Source organism: Heterodontus francisci, chromosome 10, assembly GCF_036365525.1.
Source record: "Heterodontus francisci isolate sHetFra1 chromosome 10, sHetFra1.hap1, whole genome shotgun sequence".
Classification (NCBI taxonomy): Eukaryota; Metazoa; Chordata; class Chondrichthyes; order Heterodontiformes; family Heterodontidae; genus Heterodontus; species Heterodontus francisci.
In genome coordinates this window covers 27,501,115-27,520,186 of record NC_090380.1, presented here as the reverse complement: position 1 = coordinate 27,520,186, position 19,072 = coordinate 27,501,115, and the positions used below count along the sequence as shown (strand labels likewise).

At 42.7% G+C, this 19,072-nt stretch overlaps 1 protein-coding gene across 1 annotated transcript in view; it reads right to left on the bottom strand.

Annotated features, from left to right (window-relative positions):
* LOC137374362 (uncharacterized) overlaps positions 1-17,576 on the bottom strand; it is a 34,363-nt gene extending 16,787 nt beyond the window's left edge. The window contains exons 1-2 of the mRNA XM_068040327.1: positions 17,477-17,576; positions 15,965-16,079 (exon numbers count right to left, since the gene is read on the bottom strand). The gene's annotated coding sequence lies outside the window, so the exon portion shown is untranslated. The remainder of the gene's footprint in view (positions 1-15,964; positions 16,080-17,476) is intronic.
* Positions 17,577-19,072: the final 1,496 nt, after the last annotated feature.

Sequence of the window (19,072 nt, the reverse complement as noted above, 5' to 3'; positions counted from 1 at the left end):
ACTCAAAACATCGAAACTAATTTTAGTTTTAGGACATAAATTACATTCAACTTCCCCACCCTACCAAATCTCTCTATATCATATCATTACACCACCGATTCCTCGTCCAAGCAACCGGAAAAGTAATTTGCTTCAGATTTCTGCTTCTAGTCACCTTTAAGATGAAACACACCTTTTCAGAAGTGGAATTATTCAAATCAGTTGTTCTACTGAAGCACTTAACACAATAAATGCAAACAAATGTGATATTCCACACTGCTGGTGGTAAAAATGAAAAAGGAAGTCAAAAAGCAGATGGCGATGGCATATTTCTTTGCACTCGACTTGCTCGAACTTAAAGGCTTCAAAAATAACCCGCTCCACAATGGACAGGAGACGGTGGGGGAGGCTGGGTAGATTAAAGATTAAAATACAGCAAACATGGCCACCAGCTTTTTTTTTTAATCGTGCTGGATATAGTTATAACCTTATGGTGTCTGTAGCCTGTCTCAAGTTAAGATCAACTTGGTTCAGTTGGTAGTACTCTTAATCCAAGTCAGAAGTTTTTAGGTTTGAGTCCAATTCCAGACTTAAGCACATAATCTGGGATGACACTCCAGTTTAAACTGAAGGAGTACTGCATTGTCAAGGATGTCGTCTTTCAGATGAGACATTAAACCAAAGCCCTGCCTGCCTATTCAGGATGTTGAAAATTCCATCACACACTTTCAAAGGGAGCACAGTACTTGGTCAACATTGATCCCTGGACCAAAAACAACTTGCATTTATATAATGCCTTTAATGTGGTTAAACATCCCAAGCCAACCAACCCCATTAAAATAGATTAACAGATCATTGATCTCTTGCAGTATGTGGGATCATCTTGTGTGAAATTGGCTAACCCATTTGCCTAAAAAACAATAGTAATTACACTTCAGATATAATTTAGTGTCCATGAAGCACGTTGAAACATTATGAAGATGTGAAAGGTGCTATGTAAATAAATGTTTTTTTCAGTAAAGACCATTACATTCATTGTATATTTTCTTTTTCTGTCTCCAGAGGAATAATTGTCTTGTAGTCCCACTTTATCCATTCCACCAAGCAATAACCATCGCTAAGGATAATAAAGAGCCACCAGAAGGCAAGGAATCCACTGGTGAGAAGAATTTATATACAGCCATCAAGCAGTTTCCGCCAGGAAGTTCATAATCTGCTGCCGAATAATGAAGACCTGACATCTGTTGCCAGGTTCTCTATGGGGCCTCTTAGAGTTATCTCAAATATTCAGGAAAACAAGGATCCTTACCACTGTACAATCTGGACACAACCAGAGGCAAATTGATATGGTGAAACTTTATATTATAATTGGGACAGGCAAGCTCTCTAGTCAATCTGCTCACTCGATGAGCGCCAAAGCAGGAGTTATCCTTCACATTGCTTTAGGATATGGCCACTCAGCCACTTAAACTTTTCTCCAGAGGTTGTGAGACCTGCATCTGTTTTAGCTATGGTTGAGGGGGTCCACATTATAGGTACCACCCTAAAAGGCATCCTTCAACAGTATGGTCCTCCTAAACCTTGGTAATCAGTTTTCCTTGAAACTGAAAATAGAAATGAAAAAACATGTTTTAGTTTATAATGTAATCTATTATAGACTTTATGACAATATAATTGTTAATGAGCATTCTTAGATATTGTCAATTGAACTCAAGTGGTACTACTCTTACCTCTGGGTCATAAAGGTCAATCTTATATCAAGACATGAGCGTATAAAAGTTGGTATTTCACTGAAGTACTGATGGGGTGCTGCTTTGTTGGAGATGCTGTATATGATGATGAGACAGGAGATCAATGTCCTGCCTGCCTGTTCAAGTAGACGCTAAAGCTAAATTGAAATATGGTAGATGTGATAAAGAATTAGATCAAATAAGGGCAAGGGCCTATTTCAACACAAAGTTAGGATGGTAGGCCAGGCACCAGAGGTTATTTACTTTGCACAGATCATCTATTTGGCTAATTAACTTAGATTGTGGAGGAAATAACTACAACTATACTTTTTTTTCAAATTAATGACATTTTACTTGATTGTAATATTTTCTAGCTGTTGAACTAAAGATTTTCCTCACTTATGTCTCTAATATCCTTTCACGCTTTTCTAGATTACTTTTTCGATCCCAGTTCATATGTCGAGGGCACCATTCAGCATGATGACTATTTAATCGCCTGGTTACAATGCTGTTTCTGGACATGTCTCTCCAATTTGGTGCTCCTTTCCCATGGAAGTCCTGATAATATTAGAGTATTTATGAGGAGGGAGGCAGCCTAGTGTCAGTTGCAAAACTTCAATGATTTCTCCCTTGTATATGTTGCGTATACATCCATTTTCAATATGTGCATTCTTAATATGGCAGTACTGCATAGAGATACCAGGAGAGCTTGTTCCACATAAAACAAACAGTGTGCATCATTGTGTTCGCCACTCAGAAGTACTGATGCATAATAACTCCACAAGCATAAGTACTAAACGCTCATTTATTTCCACAAACATTTTGGCAATTTTACATTGGGGACAGCATAACTCGTGTGGAATGCAGCAGAAACTTCTGGTGCTGCTCTGTTGGTTCCCTGCTGGCAATCACCTTTGGCATTTTCCACAAAGTGGCATCAGGCAACAAATAACCTCGACATTAAACCCCACAATGACTGGGAGTTGGTTGTGGGGGGCAGGGGGAGGTTAAACCTTATAAAATTCTTTAGAAGATGCACTGAAGCAACTCACCAAGCCTCCTTCGACAGCACTGTCCAAGCCCGTAACCTCTACCACCTAGAAGGACAAGGGCAGCAGATGCATGGGAAACCCACCACCTGCAAGTTCCCCTCCAAGTCGCACACCATCCTGATTTGGAAATATATCACCATTCCTTCGCTATCACTGGGTCAAAATCCTGGAACTCCTTCCCTAACAGCACTGTAGGTGTACCTACGCCATACAGACTGCAGTGGTTCAAGAAGGCAGCTCACCACCACCTTCAAGGCAATTAGGGATGGGCAATAAATGCTGGCAAAGCCAGCAATGCTCACATTCCATGAACGAATAAAAAGACAGATAACGTGTCCCCAACCCACCCGATATGAGTCCGTTGCTGATTTAACTCAGGTGGATATCAAGTTCTGCAAGTGTCCTGCTTTGGAGAGGTGGAACACTTCATTAACATATTTAAATTAGGTTTCCACAGTGCAATCAGTTCTCCACCCAGCCAACAAAGAAGCCTTCGGTCTCCCTTCCGCCAATCGTGCCATAGTCGGCAACCTCTCCCAACTCCAGCCCTGATCTGCAGCCTGCCTGGAGATCATTGCCAACACACCCCCGAACCCACAATCTGCAGCCTCGCCCGAAATCACGAGCACCGGGGACCATCCCCAGGGATCCTCAGCTGCGGCTTCCTGATATCAATTTTCCTGCCCAACAGTCGACCAGCCTGTCAATTTGGCTGTTTGCCAGGCAGGAAGCAAGAAAATAATTTTAATCGGATCCTCCTATTAAATTCAAACATTAGTTCATTTGGTGCTTTTGTCCAGCAGCATAAAACTATTACCATCATGTTCAAAACTTCGTATTGGCATAATTACTGCTCAAATACACCTGTCTAGCCATTATTTCATGACAGTTAGTTAATGTACCAACTGCTTTCAAGTGGAATATCATCCCCACAAAAGCTATTTTGTTTTCAAATTTTTAAAAAATCTCATTATGAACTACAGCCTCATTTGTTAATTATACCAAAGTTATTACAACAATTAGTGTTTGTTTGTAGTGTGACTGGATTTAAAGGCCCACAGCAACTGAAATTAGCTGACATTGTCATCATTCTTCAGAAACAAAAGTTCAAAGAATATGGTGGCACAGTGGCGCAGTGGTTAGCACCGCAGCCTCACAGCTCCAGCGACCCGGGTTCAATTCTGGGTACTGCCTGTGTGGAGTTTGCAAGTTCTCCCTGTGTCTGTGTGGGTTTCCTCCGGGTGCTCCGGTTTCCTCCCACATGCCAAAGACTTGCTGGTTGGTAGGTTAATTGGCCTTTATAAATTGCCCCTAGTATAGACAGGTGGTAGGGAAATATAGGAACAGGTGGGGATGTGGAATTAGTGTAGGATTAGTATAAAATGGGTGGTTGATGGTTGGCACAGACTCGGTGGGCCGAAGGGCCTGTTTCAGTGCTGTATCTCTAAACATGTCTGGCATGTTTCCAAGAGAACACAGAGCCTTCAAGTTCACAGGTAAAGCAGCAGAAGTCATAGTGCTGGAAGTCAGGCAGATGAGGGAGACTATTTTTGGCAGGAAATGCCACATGGCCTCAACAAAAGCTGTCCAGGAGGAATGGAAGCAGATGTCCAGGGCAATTTAACCACATGCACAAATGGCCAGCTGTCAGGCAAGCCCCCACCTGCCAAGAATGAGGAAAATTAATTTTGCCACATGAACATTGATTTTAAACTGATGGTGAAGAAAGAACTTGCTTCAAAAAACAATTGGAGACTTTGGCTGAAGAAAGACATTAGCATATCAACAGACAAGTACTTCGAAGTACAAAGGAGCTATTCCCTGCTCCAATTTAACCCACAATAGCATTTTGATTACCAGACGTTGAAGCATTCCAGGTTAACTACTAAGATGGCCGAATAAACAAACAGACGTGGTCAGGCCACTTTAGTCACATGACTGACTGTTGGGAGTTTTTTGAATTTGAACTTCCAACAGGGAATTTGAAATCAGAACATCGTGTGCTCCTGGAACTGAAGCAAGAATTACCTCCTCTCTTGTCTGCCCTCATCTTGCTCTCACCAGCTTCGGAAACCATTGAAGACACGTAAACTCAAAGAGAGAAAAGTCTCCTACGTGAATAAGGTTTAAGAAGAATGCTGGGCCCCAACGAAATGCAAGACCATATCTTCAATCAAGGACTACAGCCAGCTCAAAGCACAGTAACAAGATATTGCCTCAAACTGTTCCACTTCATCTTTTCTTCTCTTTTCTGTCCTTATCTGCATGTCCCTGTCTGCATGTGCATATCGCGTGTGCATGCTAGCATGGGCGCGTCGTATATCTGTAGGCATGAACCATATTAGAGTTTAAGTAAGTTTAATAAATTTCACTTTTCTTCTTTAAACCAAAGAAAGCCTGTTTGTGCTCATTTCTTTGCCTTATAATTGGAAAGTTGTGAACAAGAATTCACAAAGGGGGAGCTCAAAACACAGTGTTTAAAATTAAGCCCTGTTACAATAAGACCAGGTGAAGACAGCAAAATACACCGAGACACATTTCTCACCTGGTCATGACACCAGCCCATACAGAAGGTTTATTGATATTAGGTCAGATATAGTAAAAGGAACCAGGTACCATCTAGAATATACAGTATTAAGCATATCTGCCACTTACAATGACTTACCCCACTCTGTGTTAATACTTGAATTGCTTACATATTGCACCCAAGGCAGCAAAGTAACCTTGACAACCCCAGGTTTCACTGGAAAATACAATTTTATTCATTATGCTGTATGCACTCACCCCACAAAAAACTGTGTGGAATGCAATTTCTCAGTGTATGTGCCTGTCATCACACCAACTATGGGTTGCATGATTACACTTAGGTTTCACTTATGCCATGGTAACCAAAGGTAATTCTTACCTAATTCATTTTTGAAATTTGGAGAGACAGATAGACATACCAGAGATAGAGCATGCACTAGTGAGCGCTATGCAGCTGACCACCTTTTACCCCTGATCCCTGCAAGGAAGCTCTTCAAATCTTGGGGAAGGAGACCACAGAGGAAGTTAGAGATGGGAAAGTAGGAGCACATGTTCCAGCTGCAAGATTGTAATGAACGTCTTCTCTTGCTTCTCATCCTATTTTAACCCAATTTACTACCAAACTAGATCATGAAACCCTCATTATCTTGTGTGACATGTCAATGCTGATCATTAAGAAACAATTTCCTCCTCTAGCTGTACCTGAGGAAGAGAAGGCAGTTCCCAGTGCATCCAGCCCTGTCAGCATTTCACACATTGTCACTCACTGTATCCTTTCCAAGACGTAGCAGTGAGACATTCGCCTTGGGGAGTTGGGAGAGTGAGACACGGAGCGCACTCCATAACATATGGAAAATGAGTGAGCAGAAGAAGCTGCTTGACGCCTGAGGATGAAGACATTGCCGGTAGGGTGTCATATTGAATAATCTTTAGCTGCAGAGCTTGTGGATCTGGTTTACATGCATTCTATTTTGAAAAGAATAATGTTTATAGAACATTACTGTCTGGTATTACTGCCTGCACCAACCTTAACCAACCAACCAACCTTGGGCGGCACAGTGGCGCAGTGGTTAGCACCGCAGCCTCACAGCTCCAGGGACCTGGGTTCGATTCCGGGTACTGCCTGTGTGGAGTTTGCAAGTTCTCCCTGTGTCTGCGTGGGTTTTCTCCGGGTGCTCCGGTTTCCTCCCACAAGCCAAAAGACTTGCAGGTTGATAGGTAAATTGTCCATTATAAATTGTCACTAGTACAGGTAGGTGGTAGGGAAATATAGGGACAGGTGGGGATGTTTGGTAGGAATATGGGATTAGTGTAGGATTAGTATAAAGGGGTGGTTGATGTTCGGCACAGACTCGGTGGGCCGAAGGGCCTGTTTCAGTGCTGTATCTCTAATCTAATCTTTAATGTTCTGCATACAAAAGTGCACAGAACAGTAGAATCATAGCCCCACTCCCCACCATGGAGCATGTAGCAACTGCAGAAACATCTGCAGCCAAAGTCCACATGATAGGGGTTGTAGAGAACTCTGTGCTTCTTCCATTGATGCTCAGGGTGATGTTATGGAAGCCTAGGTTGCCAGATTGAAGACAGTTAACTCTTCCAGTCTTCAAATGACTAGGCTACAGACAAGGATCACAGAAAGATTTGCTGATATCTACAGGAACATTAAGTGTGAAGGCAATGCCCAGTACTAAAGGTATATAAGGAATGACCATAAAAGATATTGCACTCTCAAGATATCAGCATTTGTGTGTTCTCTCATCAGTCTCCTCCAATGCTTCCATGTGGCTAAAAGGATATAGGACCTGACTGTAAGAGGTGCACTTGCAGCAGGTCAGGACTCAGCAGTCGTGAGATAGGATTATTTCAGTCCTAGGAGTGCTCATATTGAATCTCAGTACCCAGTTACCTCGTGCATTCTTACTCTTGGGTGCTACTTTAGTAGGAACATAAGGTTAGGGTCAAGTGCACATAGTTTGTATACTGGCAGCAAGGGAAAATACTGTGGTAAGAAGCATTAAACACATAAGCAATGTGGTTTCACCTTAAAGTTATAACTGCACTGAAATTGTTGCACATACATTGTTCTTGCATAGGTTTGGAAGCTGCCTTCATCAGGTCACAGAAATGAACTCAATGAGTTGAACATAGAAAATTGTCTATAGATTATGGCATATTTAAAGAGAGTAGGGAAAGATCTCAACTGAATTGTTAATGTAGAAGTCAAGACAAGATTTCCTGAGTGATAGTGGAATTAATGTGTCTTGCGAATGGTAACAGGCTGTTGTGGAGGCCATGATGAGACCTCTTTGTAATACAAAGGTTGTGCAGCATGCAGTATATAATCATGATCCTTAAAACCCTAACAGGTCTATATTGTGCAATGCGCCCTTTAAAGCATGTCTTCATTATACCATATCAGAATTATTATTCTGATGCATGAATGAACCTCATTATACCATTGCTCAGTTCAGATCCTGGGATACCACAAAAGTGTTACACACCATGATTGCAGAGCCTTAATCTCACAGGAGCTACCTTAGTGGACTATCTTAAACAATGAAGCATTGTGACAGTTCCCAGGGGAGAGAGCATTTATTTGCATCTGGCAGTGCAAGACTTCAAAAGTACTGCATTGGCTTCGAGACATCCTTAGGCAGTGGAAGTTGCTATACAAATGGTTCACTATTGCTCTTCAAGGAAGGAAATCTGTTGTCCTTAAACAATGTGGCCTACATGTGACTCCAGACCCACAACAATGTACTTGACTCTTAGATGGCCTAATAAGCCACTTAAATGTATCAAACTGCTACAGAAAAGTCGAAGAATAAATCCTGATGGACCACTCGACATCAACCTAGTACCAGAAGCGACAGACACATTAAAGGCCTGCTCGGGTCTGCAAATGACACCCGACCCAAGCCCAACAGAACCCCATCCATGCTCGTGCCCAACCCGGCCCGAGTCCTTCCATTTTTTCCTGTGTCTGACAAGACCCAACCATCTGTTTACCTTCCGTTTTTCACTTTGTTCCTTACCTGCACAAGCTTAAAATAACTGTAACAAAACCACCTATAAAGTCCATAAAGTAAATTAACATTAAAGTCACTTAATGGTGATAGAGAGTGTCCGATCCAGCCCGACCCGACCCGACCTGAGCCAAAGTGCCGGACCCGGAAGTGCGACCCGAGCCCGATACATGTCGTCGGGTTCGGGTCGGATAGTAGGTCTTTAAGACACATTATGTCCCGTCAACACTGCAAAGTCTTCCTCATTAACATCTGGGGACTTATGCCAAAATTGAGAAAGCTGTCCCACAGAGTAATCGAGGAACAGCCTGACACAGTCATACTTACCGAATCATACCTTACAGCCAATGTCCCAGACTCCTCCATCACCTTCTCTGGTTATGTCCTGTCTCACCAACATTTTGGTGGGAAGACAATATAGAATAAAGGGTACAAATCTAAACGGGGTGCAGGAGCAGAGGGACCTGGGTATATATGTGCATAAGTCATTGAAGGCGGCAGGACAGGTTAAGAGAGCGGTTGATAAAGCATACAGTATCCTGGGCTTTATTAAAAGGGGCGTAGAGTACAAGAGCAAGGAGGTTATGTTGACCTTGCATAAGTTCAGCCTCAGCTGGAGCAATGCGTCCAGTTCTGCATGCCGCACTTTCGGAAGGATGTGAAGGCGTTAGACGGGTGCAGAAAAGATTCACGAGAATAATTCCAGGGATTAGGAACTTCAGTTATGAAGATAAATTGGAGAAGTTGGAACTGTTTTCCTTGCAGAAGAGAAAGCTGAGAGGTGAGTTGATAGAGATTTCTCCCTAACTGTTCCCACGCGTGAAAGGATCGAGAACAAGAGGGCACAGATTTAAAGTAATTGTTAAAAGAAACAAAAGTGACATGAGAAATTTTTTTTCCATGCAGCAAGTGGTTAAAGTCTGGAATGCACTGCCTGAGAGAATGTGGAAGCAGATTCAATTGAAGCATTCAAAAGGGAATAGACTGTTACATGAAAAGGAAGATTGTGCCGGGTTACGGGGAGAAGGCGTGTGAGTGGCACTAGGTGAATTGCTCAAAAAGCCTGTGCAGACACGATGGGCCGAATGGCCTCCTTCTGCGCTGTAACAATTCTGTGATTCTGGTAAGGGAATGGCCCTGGGAGTCCTCAACATGGACTCCAGATCCCATGACGTCTCATGGCATCAGGTCAAACATGGGCAAGGAAACCTGATTACCACATACTGCCCTCCCTCAACGGATGAATCAGTGCTCCTCCCTGTTGACCACCACTTGAAAGAAGCACTGAGAGTAGGAAGGGCACAGAATGTACTCTGGGTGGGGGTCTTCAATGACCATCACCAATAGTAGCTCGGTAGTACCACTACTGGCCGAGTACTGAAGGATATATCTGCCAGACTTGGCCTGTGGCAGGTGTTGAGAGAATCAACAAGGTGGGAAAAAAATCTACTTGACCTCGCCCTCACCAAACTACCTGTTGCAGATGCACCTGTACATGATAGTATTGTTAGGAGTAACCACCTCACAATCTTACTGGAGACAAAGTCCCATCTTCACAGTGAGAACACCCTCCATCGTGTTGTGTGCTACCACAACTGTGCTAAATGGGATAGATTCAGAACAGATCTAGCAGCTCAAAACTGGCCACTCATGAGGCGCTGTGGGCCATCAGCAGCAGAAATTGTATTTAGGCACAAACTGTAAACTCCACGACACGCCAGGTCCCACACTCTACATTGCTATCAAGTCAGGGAACCAAGCCTGGCTCAATAAGGAATATAGGAGAGCATGCCAGGAACAGTGCCAGGCATAGCTAAAAATGAGATGTCAACCAGGAACACAACAGGAATACTTGCATGCCAAACAGCAGAAGCAGCATGCAATAGACAGGGCTACTGTCAGTCATCAATAAAGTAATGGAAGGTGTCGTTGACAGTGCTACCAAATAGCACTTACTAATAAAATAAAAAGAAAATGTGCTTGAAATACTCCGCTCAGGCAGCATCTGTGGAGAGAGAAGCAAAGCTGACCTTTCATCATAACTGGCAAAGTTTAGAAAAGTATTAGGTTTTAAGCAAGTGAAGGGTGGGGGGGGGGGGGAGAACAAAAGGGAAGGTGTGTGATAGGGCAAAGGACAGGAGTGATTAAATAACAAAGATGTCATGGGACGAAGACAAAGACAGTGTTGATGGTTGTAGTGAACGACAAAGCATTAGTCAAGAGAGTGTTAATGGCAGAATAATGGCACATGAAAAAAAACAGGCACATGGTTAAAAAAATAAGTGAAATAATTTAAAAAATTAAAAAGGCCAGTCATGCTCTGAAATTGTTGAGCTCAATGTTGAGTACGCAAGGCTGTAGAGTGCCTAATCAAAAGATGAGGTGCTATTCCTCGAGCTTGCGTTGATGTTCACTGGAACACTGCAGCAGGCCAAGGACAGAAATGTGGGCATGAGAGCAGGGTGGTGTGTTGAAATGGCAAGGAATCGGAAGCTCGGGGTCATGCTTTCGGACTGAGTGTAGGTGTTTCACAAAGCGGAACCCTATCTACGTTTGGTCTGCCCAATTGTGAGCGGCGAATACAGTCCAGTACTAAATTGAAGGAAGTACAAGTAAATCGCTGCTTCACCTGGAAGGAGTGTTTAGGGCCTTGGATGGTGAGGAGAGAGGAGAGAGGAGGTAGAAGGGCAGGTATTGCACCTCCTGCAATTGCATAGGAAGGTGCCATGGGAAGGGGATGAGGTATCCGTTTTTTTGTGGGAGATGTCGAACATTCCTTGTTCCAGTCCTACTCAGGCTCCCTCCTTCACCTCTTTATCCAGTACATTGATGACTGTATTGATGCCGCTTCCTGCTTTCGCCCTGAACTGGAAAACTTCATCAACATGGCTTTCAATTTCCACCCTTCTCTCACTTTTACATGGTCTATCTTTGACACTTCCCTTCCCTTCCTCAACTTCTCTGTCTCCATCTCTGGGGATAGGCTGTCCACTAATATTCATTATAAGCCCACCGATTCCCATGGCTACCTTGACTACACTTCCTCACACCCTGTTTCCTGTGAGGACTCCATCCCATTCTTCCAGTTTCTCCATCTCTGACGCACCTGTTCTGATGATGCAACCTTCCACAACAGCGCTTTGGACATGACTTCCTTTTCCATCAACCGAGGATGCTCCCCACTGTGGTTGACAAGGCCGTCAGCCGTGTCCGACCCACTTTCTGCACTTCTGCCCTCGCCCCTTCCCCTCCCTCCAAGAACTGTGACAGGGTTCCCCTTGTCCTCACTTTCCACCCCACCAGTGTCCACATCCAAAGGATCATCCTCTGCCATTTCCGTCACCTCCAGTGTGATGCCACCACGAAACACCTCTTCCCTTCCCGTCCCGTCAGCATTCCGAAGGGATTGTTCCCTCCGCGACACCCTGGTCCACTCCATCGCCCCTGTCACTTCATCCCCTTCCCATGCAATCGCAGGAGGTGTAATACCTGCCCTTTTACCTCCTCTCTCCTCACCATCCAAGCCCCTAAACACTCCTTCCAGGTGAAGCAGCAATTTATTTGTACTTCCTTCAATTTGGGGATACCAAATGTAGACTGGGTCACCGCTTTGCGGAACACCTCCGCTCAATCCGAAAGCATAATCCGAGTTTCCACTTGCTTGCCATTTCAACACACCACCATCACAATCATTAACACTCTCTTTGCCTTTGTCCCATGACATCTTTGTTATTTAATCTCTCCTGCCCTCTGCTCTATCACATACCTTTCCTTTTGTTCTCTTCCCCACCCGCAACCCCGCCTTCAGTTGCTTAAAACCTAATACTTTTCTAACCTTTGCCAGTTCTGATGAAAGGTCACAGACCTGAAACATTAACTCTGCTTCTCTCTCCACAGATGCTGCCTGACCTGTGTATTTCCAGCACTATGTTTTTATTTTTATTTTTTTTAAATGAAAGTTTTTTAAAAAATCTTTGCTGGTCCCAAATGACATTCACATTTAATAGAATACATTCCTGTTGATGGAGGTTAACTGCCATGTCATACTACTGCCAATTGCCAACGTAAACATTGCATCCTTGATTTGCTTTATCCATGTGACACAAATGATTGCTTGATTACTAATGTGCGATGCAGAAATCAACAAGCGCATGGGAAAGGCTTCCACTGCTATGTCCAGACTGGCCAAGAGAGTGTGGGAAAATGGCTCACTGACACGGAACACAAAAGTCCGCGTGTATCAAGCCTGTGTCCTCAGTACCTTGCTCTACGGCAGCGAAGCCTGGACAACGTATGTCAGCCAAGAGCGTCATCTCAATTCATTCCATCTTCGCTGCCTCCGGAGAATCCTTGGCATCAGGTGGCAGGACCGTATCTCCAACACAGAAGTCCTCGAGGCGGCCAACATCCCCAGCTTATACACCCTACTGAGACAGCGGCGCTTGAGATGGCTTGGCCATGTGAGCCGCATGGAAGATGGCAGGATCCCCAAGGACGCATTGCACAGCGAGCTGGTCACTGGTATCAGACCCACCGGCCGTCCATGTCTCCACTTTAAAGACGTCTGCAAACGCGACATGATGTCCTGTAACATTGATCACAAGTCATGGGAGTCAGTTGCCAGCAATCGCCAGAGCTGGCGGGCAGCCATAAAGGCGGGGCTAAAGTGCGGCAAGTCGAAGAGACTTAGCAGTTGGCAGGAAAAAAGACAGAAGCGCAAGGGGAGAGCCAACTGCGAAACAGCCCTGACAACCAATTTTATCTGCAGCACCTGTGGAAGTGTCTGTCACCCTAGTATTGGCCTTTCTAGCCACTCCAGGTGCTGCTCCACAAACCACTGACTACTTGCAGGCGCTTACCCATTGTCTCCCGAGACAAGGAGGAGAAAGAAAGAAAGAAAAAGAAAAAAAGAAAGAAGGAAGGAAGGAAAGAAGGAAAAAAAGAAAGAAAAAAAGAAAAAGAAAGAAAGAAAGAAAGAAAGGATACCAGCAGGTAGTTGCTATGTGCCTGATACTACCTGATCAGCCTGGATTGCTCTTATTCATTATCCAAAAATAAAAGGAAATTTGCAATGGAAAATCCATCAGACCCTGCCTGGAATAATGAGGGAAAAAATGACAAGTTGTACAAAGGTAAACATCAAAATAACTGGAGATAAATGTAAACAGTGCAAACAAGGTGAGAGTTAAAATGAAAAGGAAGCTATTATAAAAGGTTTTTCTTCCTTCTCATAGAATCATCTGAAAATGAGAGGATGCTCTTGTAGTCACCAAAAATCAGAGTTAAAACTGGGCAGACATAAAAGTAGGTGAAGATTCAGCGTCATAGAGTTCTGCCCATTGTCCAGTTAAATCTACGACAGGCCAAATGGCCTCCTTCTGAGCTGTAACCATTCTATGACACAAGGTGAGATCAATTGGATAATCCAGGAGTAAATGCTGCATTCATGCTGTCCCTATTTTTGTATTTGATCATTAACACCTTGTAGAAGTCATCAGTAGGAAACTCATAACAGCATTGGGAACAGCACAGTCAAATCAAAAAGTGCTCCTTTAGCTGAGGGAATAGTATTAGTAAATGGTTCCATATCCAACAGGCAAGCTGCATTGGATTCAAAAAGCCCACTACTGTATCTGCAGCTGAATGTAATGGCCCTACAATTTTACCAGAGGATTCCTTTGCTAGATTTTTTGAATTCTTTGCTCTCTTAGAGATGGCGACTCTAATATTGCAAAACCAAGATCAACATGAGTCTAATCAGCTGCTCCTTCGCTATCTACACCACACTGCTGCAGGGCATCTCCAAGTATCAATTGTTCTGTGTGGGCATTCAAGAGGCCTCAGAGTCCCTTTCTCTCAGTTGCTTGTAACTAGAGTTTAAGACTCCTTGCAATTTAGATCCTACAGCATTCATAGTAGCAGTGAGAGCATTTATGAAAGATGGTTTGTATACCATTTTTAAGAAGAATGACAAAGCACACGCAAGCAACTACTGTCCTATCAGACCTACTTCAATACCATGTACATTAATCGAATCCATTATCAGGAATCAACTTGAATATTATTTGTATAATAATCTAGTCAATGTGGATTGAGACAGGGAAATTCCTGCCTAACCAACTTATTTGAGGAAGTGCCATTCCAAATGGACTCTGGAAAGCCTTACAGTATATCTTTTTTTTAATTCATTCATGTGATGTGGGCATCACTGGCTAGGCCTGCATTTATTGCCTATCCCTAATTGCCCTTGAGGTAGTGGTGGTGAGCTGCATTTTTGAACTGCTGCAGTCCATGTGGTGTAGGTACACCCAAAGTGCTATTAGGAAAGGAGTTCCAGGATTTTGATCCAGTGACAGTAAAGGAATGGTGATACAGATCCAAGTCAGGATGATGTGTGGCTTGGAGGGGAACTTGCATGTGGTAGCATTCCCAAGATCTGCTCTCTTGTCCTTGTAGGTGGTAGAAGTCGCAGATTTGGAAGGTGCTGTCAAAAGAGCGTGGCAAGTTGCTGCAATGCATCTTGTAGATGGTACACATTGCTGGTAAACATCCCCACCTCTGACCTTATGATGGAGGAAAGGTCATCGATGAAACAGCTGAAGATGGTTGGGCCTAGACTGTGAAAGACTACTAGTTGAATTCAAAGTTGTAGAGATTTAGGGTAAATCCTAGGAATGGACAAGAAATTAGTTGCATGGTGTAAAACAGGAGCTACATGTTAGAAGAGTGGGAGAAGTCCCAAGGAAATTCACCATCTCTACTGACAACAAATCGGATTCAAAAACTCAGTGCAAATTGTTCAAATTTGCAAATACTAAAATAAGAGAACAGTTAATTCTGAGGAGACAAATCAGGAAATTCAAAATAAGCTAAACAAAATTTGTGACTTAGAACAATGGCATTTGAAATTTGATACTGTTAAGTGTAACTTACTGCAAACAGGAAGAAAAATGGCTGGCATATATACTCTATGAATTATGTTGAAATAGCTACGGATGAAATTAAAACATAGAAGTAGGGATCTTAGTAGACACAACATGAGAACTATTGCAGAGTAGCAATCAACAAGGTAAATAGAACACTGAATGACATCAAAACAGCAGAGTATAAGTCAGAGCAAGTCATATTGAAACTGCAGTGTGCGAGTCAGACCACAATTTGAGTACCATATTCACTTCTGATCACCAAGGTACAAAGGAGACATTCAAGCACATAGACAGTTCAAAGAAACACAAAGTTGATGCTTAAGGGCCGATTTTAATTCAATGAGAACAGGGTGTGCAGGAGGTTAAAACAGAGGCAGCGCCCTTCCTGTAGGTTCACACTGCACTCCCACCCACTGCCAATTTAATAGCCATGTTTTAGATAGTGTATAATACCTTGGCCATAAATAGGCGAGGATCTCAAATATGCAAAAGTTGAGGTCCTATGAAGCAAACAGGACGCCGACACAATTTTAACGTGCAGACACACATGCGACCTCCAGTACAAAAGTTGCCAGAGAAGCCTGGATACAAACAGGATCAGGTGTGGAAGGTGGTCAGGTAGGTTAAGTTTTTTTTTTAAATTGAGTTTCCTTGTGGGCTCGGAACAGCAGGAAACCTTTTGACTCCCCTGTCCGAGGCATCCCCCAGCCTAACCCGCTTACCTTAGTGTTGGGGGCTGTTCCCTTGGGTCCCCAACTACGTCCTCCTGCCATTCAAGTTCCACACTGGTCTGCTGGCCAGGCACAAATTCCCGCTGGGATAAGGCGAGAAACTTACCTGGAAAACAGTAATGAGGCCTGAGATCGAGTTAAAATGGCCCAAGTCTCACTCCAGCATACCATGATGCCCCCACAAGGAACTAACGAGATTTAAAATTGGGATTCTAATATCAGAGGTCTGGGTTACGAGGAAAGACTGAAAAAACTTGGACTTTTCATGGGGAATTGAGGAGATTATTATTAGCAATTGGGTTCTCTTTGTTTTGTGGAGAGAAAACAGGACATTGAGTGCTTAGGCCCTTAGCCACTTGGAGCTCTATTCTCATTATATTCACTGATAGACAATGGCCCAGCTTGCTGAAAAAAATCAGCATCTGAAGAACACACGCCATTATTAATCAGCAGGTAAATTGTGGCAAGGAAGTGACAGACTGTGAATTGCCACAAGTTGTTGACTGATCAGTGCTGCTCTGCCATTAGCTTTACGAAAATGGCATCTCGCACTTCAACCTAACTGTGACTTTCATGATGTTACTGTAATTGCATATTAATTGCCCAATAAACTGGCCACAGAAAGTAAAGTCAATTAACAGTATAAGCACCCTTTTAAGCAAGTGATAATTGTTAATGACAGTCAATCAGCCTCTACTGCCCAGAAAGTGAACAATTTCTAAGTATGGAGTCTCATTCCTTCAGGTTGTGAATGACTTAAGGAGATTTTAAAAAAGGTCATTTTAATTTTTTACACTTTTTCTACTTTTCCTTTTTCTGTTTTCTCTCAATCCAATCTCTTTTTATCTTTCTGTACCTGATTTGACATTAAAGTTACTCACTGTAATTCACCCCACTTCTCAGTCATTTCTGTTTATTGCTTAAGCGTTAAGTCTCATTGATTAAGGAGATATATTGTTTATTCCATTATTAACAAGGTTCTAGATGCCCTTTTGGCCTCGCTGTGCTGTTATCAGTTCACACTTCCAGTGACTTTGTGGGCAATTTTTTTTAAACCTAAATGTGTATGAGCAAGTCTAAATAACAACACAGGCTCCAGCAAAATCTGTGCCATTGTAGACAGTGTATATGGACACAATATATAACATTTGACTCAAATGATAGAATAAATGAGCCTAGAAATTACTGTTGCTCATATTAACCAATATTTAAGACATGCATGACATTTCTTTGTTTACTTTTTTTCTGTGGGCTACTAGAGCAGGTCAGAGGTTGGATATTCTGTGGTGCATGGCTCACCAACTGACTCCCCAAAGCCTCTCCACCACCTACAAAGCACAATTCAAGTGTGTGATGGAATTCTTCCCATTTACCTGGATGGGTGGAGCTGAAACAACACTCAAGAAGCTCAACAAAGCAATCCACTTTGATTAACATTTCATCCATCCAATTCACCATTGGCTGCAATGTATACAATATATAAGATGCACTGTAGCAACTCACCAAGGCTTCTTTGATAGCACCTCTCAAACCCATGACCTTCACTGCCTTGAAGGACAAGGGAAGCAGATGTATGGGAATACGAACACCTCCGAGTTCCCTGCCGAGCCACAAATCATCCTGGGTTGGACATATGTTACCATTCCTTCATATTGACTGGGTCAAATTCCAAGAAGTCCATACTTAGCAGCACTGTTGGGAGTACCTTCAGCACATGGATATCGGTGGTTCAAGACAAAGCCCCATTACCATTTTCTGAAGAAAATTAGGGATAGACAATAAATACCTGCCTTGGCACATCCCATGAATAAATACAAAAAACTAATAAAATACCAGCCCAAGAAATATCACACAAACAGTTAATCATGTTTGCTAATATTGCCAATATAATTTCTAGGCTTTGATGTTTAACCTGGTATGTACCAGTGGCTCAGTACATCTCTCCAATCTTTGTTGTCCCAAAATATCCAACTTAACTTCCTGAATGAGTCAACTACCATCTGTTCATATGTAATGAGTAGTCTCTAATTAAATGGCCAATCATGCATTGCAAACTTCTAATAGCTGTTGCGTCAGTTTTTCCTTTAAATATAAGATAATTGGGACAGGGTGGCCCATGGAAATTTCTTCCTGCAATGCATTCTCTTTCCTATCATTTTATGTACAATTTCTCTTTCTCCTCTTCTTTGGCCTCCTTGTCTCGAGAGACAATGGATAAGCGCCTAGAGGTGGTCAGTGGTTTGTGGAGCAGTGCCTGGAGGGGCTATAAAGGCCAATTCTAGAGTGACAGACTCTTCCACAGGCACTGCAGATAAAATTGGTTGTTGGGGCTCTTACACAGTTGGCTCTCTCCTTGCACTTCTGTTTTTTTTCCTGCCAACTGCTAAGTCTCTTCAACTGGCCATTCTTTAGCCCTGCCTTTATGGCTGTCTGCCAGCTCTGGCGATCACTGACAACTGTACAATGCAATTTGTATAAGCCTGCCATTTTTCAATTCTATAATTTTACTTGCATCCTTTCTAACATTTCTTTGTCAGTATGATGGTTCTACGTGTATCTTTAACAACTGTTGCTTCTCTTCATATCTCTCCTACTTTAGAGTAATATTCTTACCTTACCTCTCATGCTCTTCAAGCAAATGCTTCCGGACCTTAGGTCCTCAGAGTGGCTCATGAGGTGGTCACTGTTTCAGTGGCATATTTCCACACTTGCTTCTCCTTGGCAATAATTTGGAATCATCCTCCCCCATTAAAAAGATGATAGCAATAGTCCATTTTAGATCTTACCAGTATGTGTGGGACCTGATCACTAAATTGGGCTAATGCTGGTTCGGTAGGCGTAAAAAACATTTATAGATCTATGAAGTTTTTTTGTTCAGGAAGATATAAATCATTTTGGTACCTAATTACAAATTGTTCATCGTGTTACTATTTTTTCAATATATAATGGTTATAAGTTTTTCTAACTTTTGTCATGCTATTACCCATATATGAATGACTCTCCTATAGCAGTAATTTTTGAGGCAATTCAATTGATGTCACAACTCCCACCAACCACTGTTTCAAGGAACCCTTGATATTCAAAACACTTTAAAACTAA